Source organism: Copadichromis virginalis, unplaced genomic scaffold, assembly GCF_057382275.1.
Source record: "Copadichromis virginalis isolate Kocher_CV1m ecotype Utaka unplaced genomic scaffold, C_Virginalis_male_GT1.1 unmapped_scaffold_1, whole genome shotgun sequence".
NCBI classification, from domain to species: Eukaryota; Metazoa; Chordata; class Actinopteri; order Cichliformes; family Cichlidae; genus Copadichromis; species Copadichromis virginalis.
Window position 1 is genome coordinate 911847 of NW_028188589.1, and position 9659 is coordinate 921505.

The 9659-nt window shown below is 38.7% G+C and overlaps 1 long non-coding RNA gene across 1 annotated transcript; it reads left to right on the forward strand.

Annotated features, from left to right (window-relative positions):
• Positions 1-2846: 2846 nt before the first annotated feature.
• On the forward strand, positions 2847-4391 carry LOC146679465 (uncharacterized). The gene is made up of 4 exons (XR_014918604.1): positions 2847-3180; positions 3293-3465; positions 3629-3806; positions 4038-4391. It is a non-coding gene; the product is annotated as an uncharacterized LOC146679465 (long non-coding RNA).
• The last annotated feature ends 5268 nt before the right edge of the window (positions 4392-9659 follow it).

Below are 9659 nucleotides of genomic sequence, written 5' to 3' on the forward strand. Positions count from 1 at the left end.
GGTTTATTACTCTGTATCACACATGAGTGCCCGAGGGAGGCGGGGCTGACTGGGGAGACACAGGAAACAGAGAGACAGGGCTGACTCGACATGAAACGATGAAACGTGGGACACGGGAACAGAAACTAAACACAGGCTGAAATGAACACTGAGGGAGGGAGAACTAAGATTACTGAGAGCCTGATAAATAAGAAGAACAAAAACCAAGAAAAACAAGAGTCAAAGAAAAGCAAAAACACAAAGCATTGGGCCAGGACCCACTGCTGTGACATTTATATGTGATAAAAACATTAAAAACTGCTCAGATGTTGAAATCTTTCTACGTATACTTTAGGTTCAGCTCTCCAGCCTGGCATTTGGTTAAGCATGATTCAAACATTTGATTTTGTTTAACTGGTTTTAATTATAGTTACTTTTTGTGAACATTTGTTGCAGCATTTAAAAATACATCATTTATTTTCAAACTTTTATTTGATTTAGAGCATCATATTTGACCAACGTAAATGTTTTAATTTCATATAAAATAACTGAAGCAGTGAATTAAATATCTGAAATCTTTCCTTCCTTAAAAGTTATAATCCTACTTAAGTTATAGTGCAAACGCTTAAGCAACAAATATACTTGATGCTAATTAATTAATATTTCCCTTTGATGTTGCAACTATGCGGTCACTTCTGTCTTTAAACAAAATAATATTTTCCAGTTACAGAAATCATAAAGTCCAAACTACACTGAAAAAAATATGTTGTTGGATTTATTTAATTCAATGGTGGACATTTGTTGCACACAGATGTTTTGCTTTGGCAGCAACTTAAATTGAGTTAAATTAACACAATTTATTCATGTTCAATAAGCCTGTGCAATTTGTGTTGATAAAATGTGACTTAAACATGTTTTGATGAAGTAATTTGAGCTCTTGGAATATTTTAATCCTTCACAATTTTCTCACGTTATCCCAAAACCATTCAATAACTTTTACCCAATACTACTTGGTCACTTAAATACTACATGTTATCTTCAAATTACATTTTGCTATTATATTCTAGTATCAAATACACAATTTTCAAATGGAGGCCTTATAACAGATTATATTGTTCTCTTCCAAGATGGTTGCTGGCATCCACCAGTAACCTTTCAAAACAAAATGTCTAATTTCACTGCATTGACAGTAGGTAAAGAATTAAACTGACATTACTCCTCCACTGAATCTACATAAATCAACAGTTAAATAATGTCAGTTCTTCCGTGTTCTCTGGAATCAATCACAGCAAAGAAATTAGACTGTTTCTTTTGAAAAATGTTGGGAAAGAACAAATCAAGATCAAAAATCAAGATTCAGTTAAACAACAATTATAACTAAACAATTTGAGATAATGTTAGTTTCCATTAACATTAAATTAGGTTACTGAATTGGCAAACACCTTCCTATCAACATTACCCATTTTACCCCAATAACTAAAGAAATTAGCACTTGCAGGTCAAAACCTTTATTCAAGAGATGCAAAAATAACATTGATACAGTGACTGTCAAAAATTACAGCACTGATCATACTGTGACATGTTGGTTCAAAACAGCACACTTAGAAATATTCAACGTTCTTTACTTCAACTGAATGAAACTGAAAACACCATTTCACACGACCCATATGGGATATTTAGACTGTTCACGCTACATCTCTTCACTAGTAAAAGAAAGAAAAAATACAAAGAGAAATTTAAAAATGCTGCCAAAATGCTGCACAGAGCAAAAGGAAAAACAAACAACAACAAAAAAATGGCCCTGTCCTCATGGCAGTTGCAGTGTATATACCCAGATAGCAAGGAGACATTGAACAGATGTTGATTTTCCATCTGAACCATCAGAATCATCAGGATTGAAATGTCAACACAAAACCAATGTTGAAACAACATTGAAATACTGATGAAACCTGACACTGACATTGAAATAACATTGATTCACTGTTGTTCTGTCATCGTTGATTGTTGATCTATTTATAGTTGACAAGGTGACAACAATCACGTTGAAAAATCATCAATTTATGGTTGAGCGGGAAATTAAAGCTGCTACCACTTGGACTATTCCGCAGCACCCCTATCACATTGGTACGTCCCTCCAGGTAACCATTGTCTTGTACAGTAGAGCGGGACATTAGATTTACTCTCAGTGGAATTGACCGGAGAAGGCATCAGTTCATGCACTGCACTGGCCTGCACCACGATTAGTATAAGGTAAGAATGAATGACTTTTGTTCTATTCGTTATTTCCATGGTTGCATTTGAATAACAGTAAAAAAAAACCAAACAAACTTGTTAATGTAAAGTTTCGGATAAAATGTGGGAGCCCGATATTGTGTCTACTTTCATCTTACAATCCGGCAACAAATAAATTGCACTGCGAACAAAGTCTATCAACAAAGAAAACATTTTCGTTTCATACTTTTCCGTTATATTCCCTTACAAAGCTAGCTTTAACGCTTCGAGGGTTCCTTTGTTCTTGCCGTCGCCTCGGCGCTTGACCCAGACTTTCGCTCTGTAGTTGCTTTTTAGCATAGTACTACAAAAAATTGTAAATCTGTGATATATGATTGATAAACGTAAAGGTAACTGTATAAATGTGTTCAATGACTTTGTTACTTTTAATGATTGGAGAGCACCCGCTTCGATTCGCACTCAATTCAAACTTTACGCTACACGCTCACCTACCTTGCGTTTGCACCTTTTGTCCACACGTAAACTGCGTTTCATCAACTGAAAACTGAGATTTTTAAAGACGCCTGCCAGGGCGGATATTTTCGAAAACTCTGCTTTAGCATTTACGTGTGGACGAGGAAGACGGAGAAAACGCAGCGTCAAAGGTGTGCGCCTATTTTGATGCCACACTGTGCGCCAAGTTTTTGTCTCGGTGCCATGAATTCCTACAATGGCAGACTTAGACAAAATACTGTTAATTTTATTATCTTCAGTGTTTAAATGCTTACATATACACACGCAGTTGTATGTTAAATGTTAAATCAAACTGTAACTTTAGGAAATAATATTCCAAAAGCACATTTGTAATTACTTATGACCGTTTTCAACTTTTTTTCTTTAGACAAAATCCCCTGTACACATATAGTGACTCAGAGGATGAGCAGCCCACAAAAAAACGGTTTCCCCAGCCCCCTCGAGTGAAAATACCAGGTAATAAAATACTGTCTTGTGTCTTTGTACATATCTGTGTGTGACACAAGGAAACTTTTGACAAGTTGTCTGTATTCTTAAATACTTAAAAAAAATAATCTTTTTCTGTCAGACCTGACGAGAGCTGTTAACGAACTCCGTGAGGAGGTCAGAGCCATCCGCCGTCCCTGCTGCAATGAATCGGTAGATGCTGGGGTACTGCCTCTGGATTTGCCCTTGCACAACATTGAGGAGCTAAACAATGCAGAGGCAGCTCTTCAATCACAAGAGGCAAATAAGGCAATGGTAAGTATATAAAGGTTATGTACACTTTGTAACTATAAAGTGTAATAGCTGTCAGATGTGATTTAAATACATAACAACGGCCTGTTGATTAAACACACAAGCACTTGCATACACATTAAAGACATGAGACATGCTAATTCCATCTCTTAAAATGTGTCTATAGGTGAGACGCTTTGCCTTGATTGGAGGGACCACACTGGAGGTGCGAGTCCGCCGTGTAATGGCTTATGCCATTACAAACGAGCTGGCCTCGGTACTAAACTGGGCAGGGAAAAAAACCAAGGACCAGACAAAGCAAAAAAGGGCATTTAAAGATACAGCGCTCTGCAAATGCATATTTGGTAATTTTTACCGTTTTTTTGCTATATTACTTTGTCCTTCTTAATAACAAGACTTTCATGTCCGGTTAATCTGGAGATGGAGTCTTTGGTCTTTGGCTTGTTTAGTCCTCGGGTTGTAGTTTGTACAGCCCAAGGACCCCATGTTTATTTTGTTTTAAAGACAGTTAACAAGAGCTTATTCATGTGCTCTAATTCACTTTTTTTGTTTGTGTGTGTGTATTTTTGTCCTAGATGGCCTGACGCAGCAGTTAGGGGCAAACTCTATGTCCGAGTTTGTCTTTGCACAAGCAGTGCAGAAATGGCTCCGATATGCCCCAGATCGTTTGGGTGGTGCAGGACGCACATCCATGCATCCCCATCCCAGAGTAAAAAATTACAAACTTCTGTGAAACATATAAATGTAAATAGGAAACTGTCTTTTAATAAAGTATTTAGCAAACGAAACATGCCTATTGACCTTTTTTTGTTTAGTTTTTTCTCTGTTACATCACATGCAATACTTTCTTATTTTAGGATATTAATATTGACATGATACATTGTGAGACATTTGTTGTTTTTTTTAAAGGGTGTCCAATTTGAGGAATAAGTACAATTATGTGATTAGGTGGTTTAAGTATTGATGGAAACATGCAGTAGTTTAGTATTGGTTAAAATACCTATAAAGAAAGGTAGATTTCCAGTCATGATTTAACTGTTGTTTTAATAAAAAGCAACTGTGCGAAAGAGGTGGAAAATCAACACCATAGCTCAACAGTGTTTCAATATCAGAATCTGACATTGTTTCAATGTCAACAGTATTAGAAAATATAACGTTGAATCAATGTCAGGTTTCAACATTGATTCAACATCAAAACCTGACGTTGTTTCAACATTAAAAAAGGGTGCAAGAGTGATGTTAGGTCAACGTCACACTTCAACGTTGATTCAATGACACAGCCTGATATTGACTCAACATTGTTTCAATGTTTCCTTGCTATCTGGGTAAAAATGAGCCCTGCGATCTGTTCCTGGAATTGAGCTTCAAAAATGCAGCAGAACAAGTGTGAGATTTAAATGTCTTCTCACCTAGAGCTGATCACCTTGCATGCATAACAGTGAGCTTTCCTTGCAGGAGCAGTTTTGTCTTAGTTGTGAGCTTTTCTTGTACCGGACTCTGCGCCCCAATTTTAGTGTCAGACCACACCTTCAGAGTATTCCATCAGAACCAACCACGACGCAAGAGGAACACTGATGACGTGCAACCCCATGACCCAATCTGGGGCAGTGATGTACCAGCGGAGTTCAAGTTGTGGACCACCGGACAGAAGGTCCTGCACTCACTGTTCCCATGGGTCGGAACTGGAAAAAACACGCTAAGAATTGAGACTCTTGACTACCGATTTGGACTTTTCCTGAACAGCTCAGCAAAGATAAATAAGGCTCAGAATGAGGAAATCGACGCGATCAGAATAGTGGTCATGCAACACAGGGTCGCCCTGGACATGATTCTCGCTGAGAGAGGGGGCCTCTGTGTCTTATTCAACACCACTTGTTGCACCTATATCCCGGACAATGTGCACTCCTTGACCATGACCACCGCCCTAGACAAGTTGCGACAACTGAGTAATGCGCAGCAACAAGACTATGTCACGAACAATGAGGACTGGCTGACCTGGCTGCTGAGTGGCAGCTGGAAGACCCTCGTGATAAAAGGACTCGTACTGATAGGAGTTCTGCTTCTATTATTGTGCTTGTTTTCTACATGTATCCTACCATGCATAAGATCCATGATTGACAAAATGGTACAGGCCACAGTAATTACCTATGTTGGACTGCCACTAGAAGATGAACCGGATGAAGAAGATTTGGTATAGAAACACACACACACATACTGAATGATGCTACAATTGAAAATGTTATAAGCAAGTGATTGTTGGCTGATAATAAAGTATGATTAAGTGAAAAATATTAACATCAGGAGGGGATGTTAAAGAAGAAACGCTTTTATGAGTTTTATGTTGCATTAAAGTATATGTTCATATTTTACTCTTAATAGGAAAAGAACAAAATGTACTACTTGCTCTGTTTATAGAAAGAGGAAGTTCACCCTATGATATTTATACGAACTTAGACACACACACACACACATATATGCAAAATTAGAGGAAACTGCTATGCTTGTTTCACCCTGCTATAAATAATAAACGACTACTGCAGCTCGGTGTGAGTCCTCTCTGAGCCCTCACCCGTGCAGCACGTTAACCGTCTCCAAGTGTCTCAGTGTTGTTTATTCACCTGTTTGATAACTGTAAATCTCTGACAAGAGTTTATTTATATCATCTTCACGTGAACACATTCAAGAACATAACAGATGAAGAAACATTAAAAACTTCCACACTACATGAAGCAAGAAAAATAGTTTATTCCTTTATGTAGAAAAAACAGAAACATCAAACATCTCCAAGACTCTCTTTGAAAGAACTAAAAACCTTTGTTCTCATGGTCCAATCATGAGTGAACTCCCCGATGAAGCCTTGTGTGCTAAAACATGTCAGAGTTTTAAAGGTTAAACATGAGTTTCCAAAACGTTTTGCTGGAGAACAATGAACTATTTGACTGAGTTTCAATCATTTACAGACGAGCAAAACCAGGACAGAGAAAAAAGGACAAAACTGACTCAGTAAAAAACAGAAAAGAAGATCTCATGTAGATCTGTATTATGTAGAAGTTCAGCCCAGCAACCAGTTCAGTTCAACACAAGTTTAAATGATTCTATCTGAACTCTGTGGAGCCTGATCTCAAGCTTTTTGAGTCTGACACAGAAACCAGAGGATCTTTCTGTGTCTTCAGATTCACTGTGATCCAGTGATGGGAGTGATTTCAGCCCTGAGTGATGGCGCTGATGTTTGCACAGAGCAGACAATGAGGTGAATGTTTGGGCACATTGGTAACAGTGAAACAGTTTATTAGTAACGTGGGATCGTTTGTGTGCAGAGTATGAACTGAGATTCCTGAAGCTCTTGTCACACTGGTCACAGCTGTAGTTTCCTTCCATGTGTGTACGTTCATGAATGTTACGATTATCTGACTGTGAGAAGCTTCTGTCACAGTGTCTGCACTTGTGTGGTTTCTCTCCTGTGTGGACTCGTTTGTGTGATTTAAGCTGACCTGCAGTGGTGAAGGATGACCCACACTGATCACAGAGGTGCTTTTTAACCCCACTGTGAATCAGTTCATGTCGTTTTAACTCACTTGGTGTGGTGAAGCTTCTCCCACATTCTTTGCAGTATTTCAGTTTGTCTCCAGTGTGTCTACGTTGATGTACTTTTAGGGTCTTTTGCCGACTGAAAGTTTTTCCACAGAGGTCACAATGAAAGTCTTTCCCACCACCACAGTGATGACAGGGTTGAGAACTGGATCCATCTGTGTCGCTCTGCTTCTAAACAAAGACACAAAGACAGTGTAAGTCAGTCCTTCAACATTTGTATCCTGAACGTCGCCTGAAATAAAGAGCATCTCTGCAGACGTCCAACTACATTTGACTGTTTCAGTTAACACACTCAGTTTACTGGGCTGCAATAACTACAATACTACCACCATAATACTACAGTAATACTAAAATTATAACTGAAAGGAAAATCTGAATAATCACTCAGAGCTGCTTTTCCATGCAGTAGAATTGCTAACATGCTAACACAGTTTAATGAGCAGAGTTGTTCCAAACAGTCAGGCTAAAATGACAAGATAACAATATAAATACATACCTCACAGTAGCTGCACTTGTAGAGTCTCTTTCTGGTGTGGATCTGTTGGTGTCGTCTCAGGTGACGTGGAGATTTAAAAGTCTTCTCACACAGGTCACATTGATAAGGTCTCTCCTCAGTGTGGGTAAACATGTGTTGTTGTAACTGTGCGTCTGTTGTAAACTGTTTGCCACACTGTTCACAGCAGTACACATCATGTCTGGTGTGAATGCGTAGGTGTGTATTTCGGCTCCTTCTCTGGCTGAAAGTTTTTCCACAGATGTCACAGCTGTATGCCTTAATTCCAGAGTGGGTAACTAGATGCCTCTGTAAGTGGCTACTGTGAGTAAAAGCTCTGCCACACTGATCACAGCTGTACGCTTTAACTCCACTGTGGATGAGTTGGTGTTTTTTTAGGTAACCCTTCAAGGAAAAAGACTTTCCACACAAGTCACAGCTGAACGGTCTCTCTCCAGTGTGGATGACCTGATGCTGTTTTAGTGAAGCCTTCAGAGTAAACTCCATCCCACACTCGTCACAGGTGTATGCCTTAATTCCAGAGTGGGTAACTAGATGACTCTGTAAGTGGCTACTGCGAGTAAAAGCTCTGCCACACTGATCACAGCTGTATGCCTTAATTCCAGAGTGGGTAACTAGATGCCTCTGTAAGCTGCTACTGCGAGTAAAAGCTCTGCCACACTGATCACAGCTGTACGCTTTAACTCCACTGTGGATGAGTTGGTGTGTTTTTAGGTAACCCTTCAAGGAAAAAGACTTTCCACACAAGTCACAGCTGAACGGTCTCTCTCCAGTGTGGATGACCTGATGCTTTTTTAGTGAAGCCTTCAGAGTAAACTCCATCCCACACTCGTCACAGCTGTATGCCTTAATTCCAGAGTGGGTAACTAGATGCCTCTGTAAGCTGCTACTGCGAGTAAAAGCTCTGCCACACTGATCACAGCTGTACGCTTTAACTCCACTGTGGATGAGTTGGTGTGTTTTTAGGTAACCCTTCAAGGAAAAAGACTTTCCACACAAGTCACAGCTGAACGGTCTCTCTCCAGTGTGGATGACCTGATGCTGTTTTAGTGAAGCCTTCTCAGTAAAACCCTTCCCACACTCGTCACAGGTGTGTTTTTTCTCTCCCTTTCTTCTGTGAGGTTTGTCGGCCTCCTGAGAGCGCTGACTTCTGGCTCCATGTTGGTCCTGCAGTGACAGAGATACAAACAGAGGCAGTGAGTGAAATGCAGTCGTGGAACAAACTCAGCCTTCAAACTCCATTAACACTAGTTTTAAACCTGAAGGTGGAGCGTGGCACCAAACACCTTAAAGGTCTCTTATCCCCACCTGCTGGTAGTTCTAACACATTACATCCAACCTGCTGTTAAAGATAATTCATGACTGTTCAAACACTAAAATCATGCCCACACACACACACACACACACACACACACACACACACAATTTTATAATTTTGATTATTTTGTTGTTTCCTATTACATATTTCTATAATTTGTATAGATTTATACAGAATTATTCAGTGATAATAAATCCTATGTTTGTTTATTCTAAAGGAACCCCGTTAGCTTCCACAACAGATGTTGCTCGTCTTCCGTCAAATACTCACATAAAATATTACACAATAAAGTGGATTCAAGATATCCACATAATTTCACTCTTACATCCACAGTGAGGTTTCACAATTGTTCAAATATAAGCAATCAATAATAATAATAATAATATCAATAACATTGAGGCACATTACACAAATTTCAAAAACAAATCATGTCTTACAATATTTACAACAACTAAAAGCTCTGTAAATCGGCTTTTAAGTGTTCATTGAAGTTTTGAATAATTCTCTAATTTTTTAAGGCAACTTATTCCACTTAAAAGTTGCTCTAAATGTAACAGTTTAACAAAACGTTACTTTTAACTCGAGCATTTACTAAATTGCAGCTTGTTGAAAACTGTGTAATATGATGATGTATTTCATCTGGATACTGCAGCTGAGCAGAATAAATGTGGTGTGTTTAACAGAATTGCTTTCTTTAGAACTACAAGTAAGCCATAGAATATTTTAGCCTGTACAGGAAGCCAAGAAAGGTTATTATGCATTTTATCAATATTA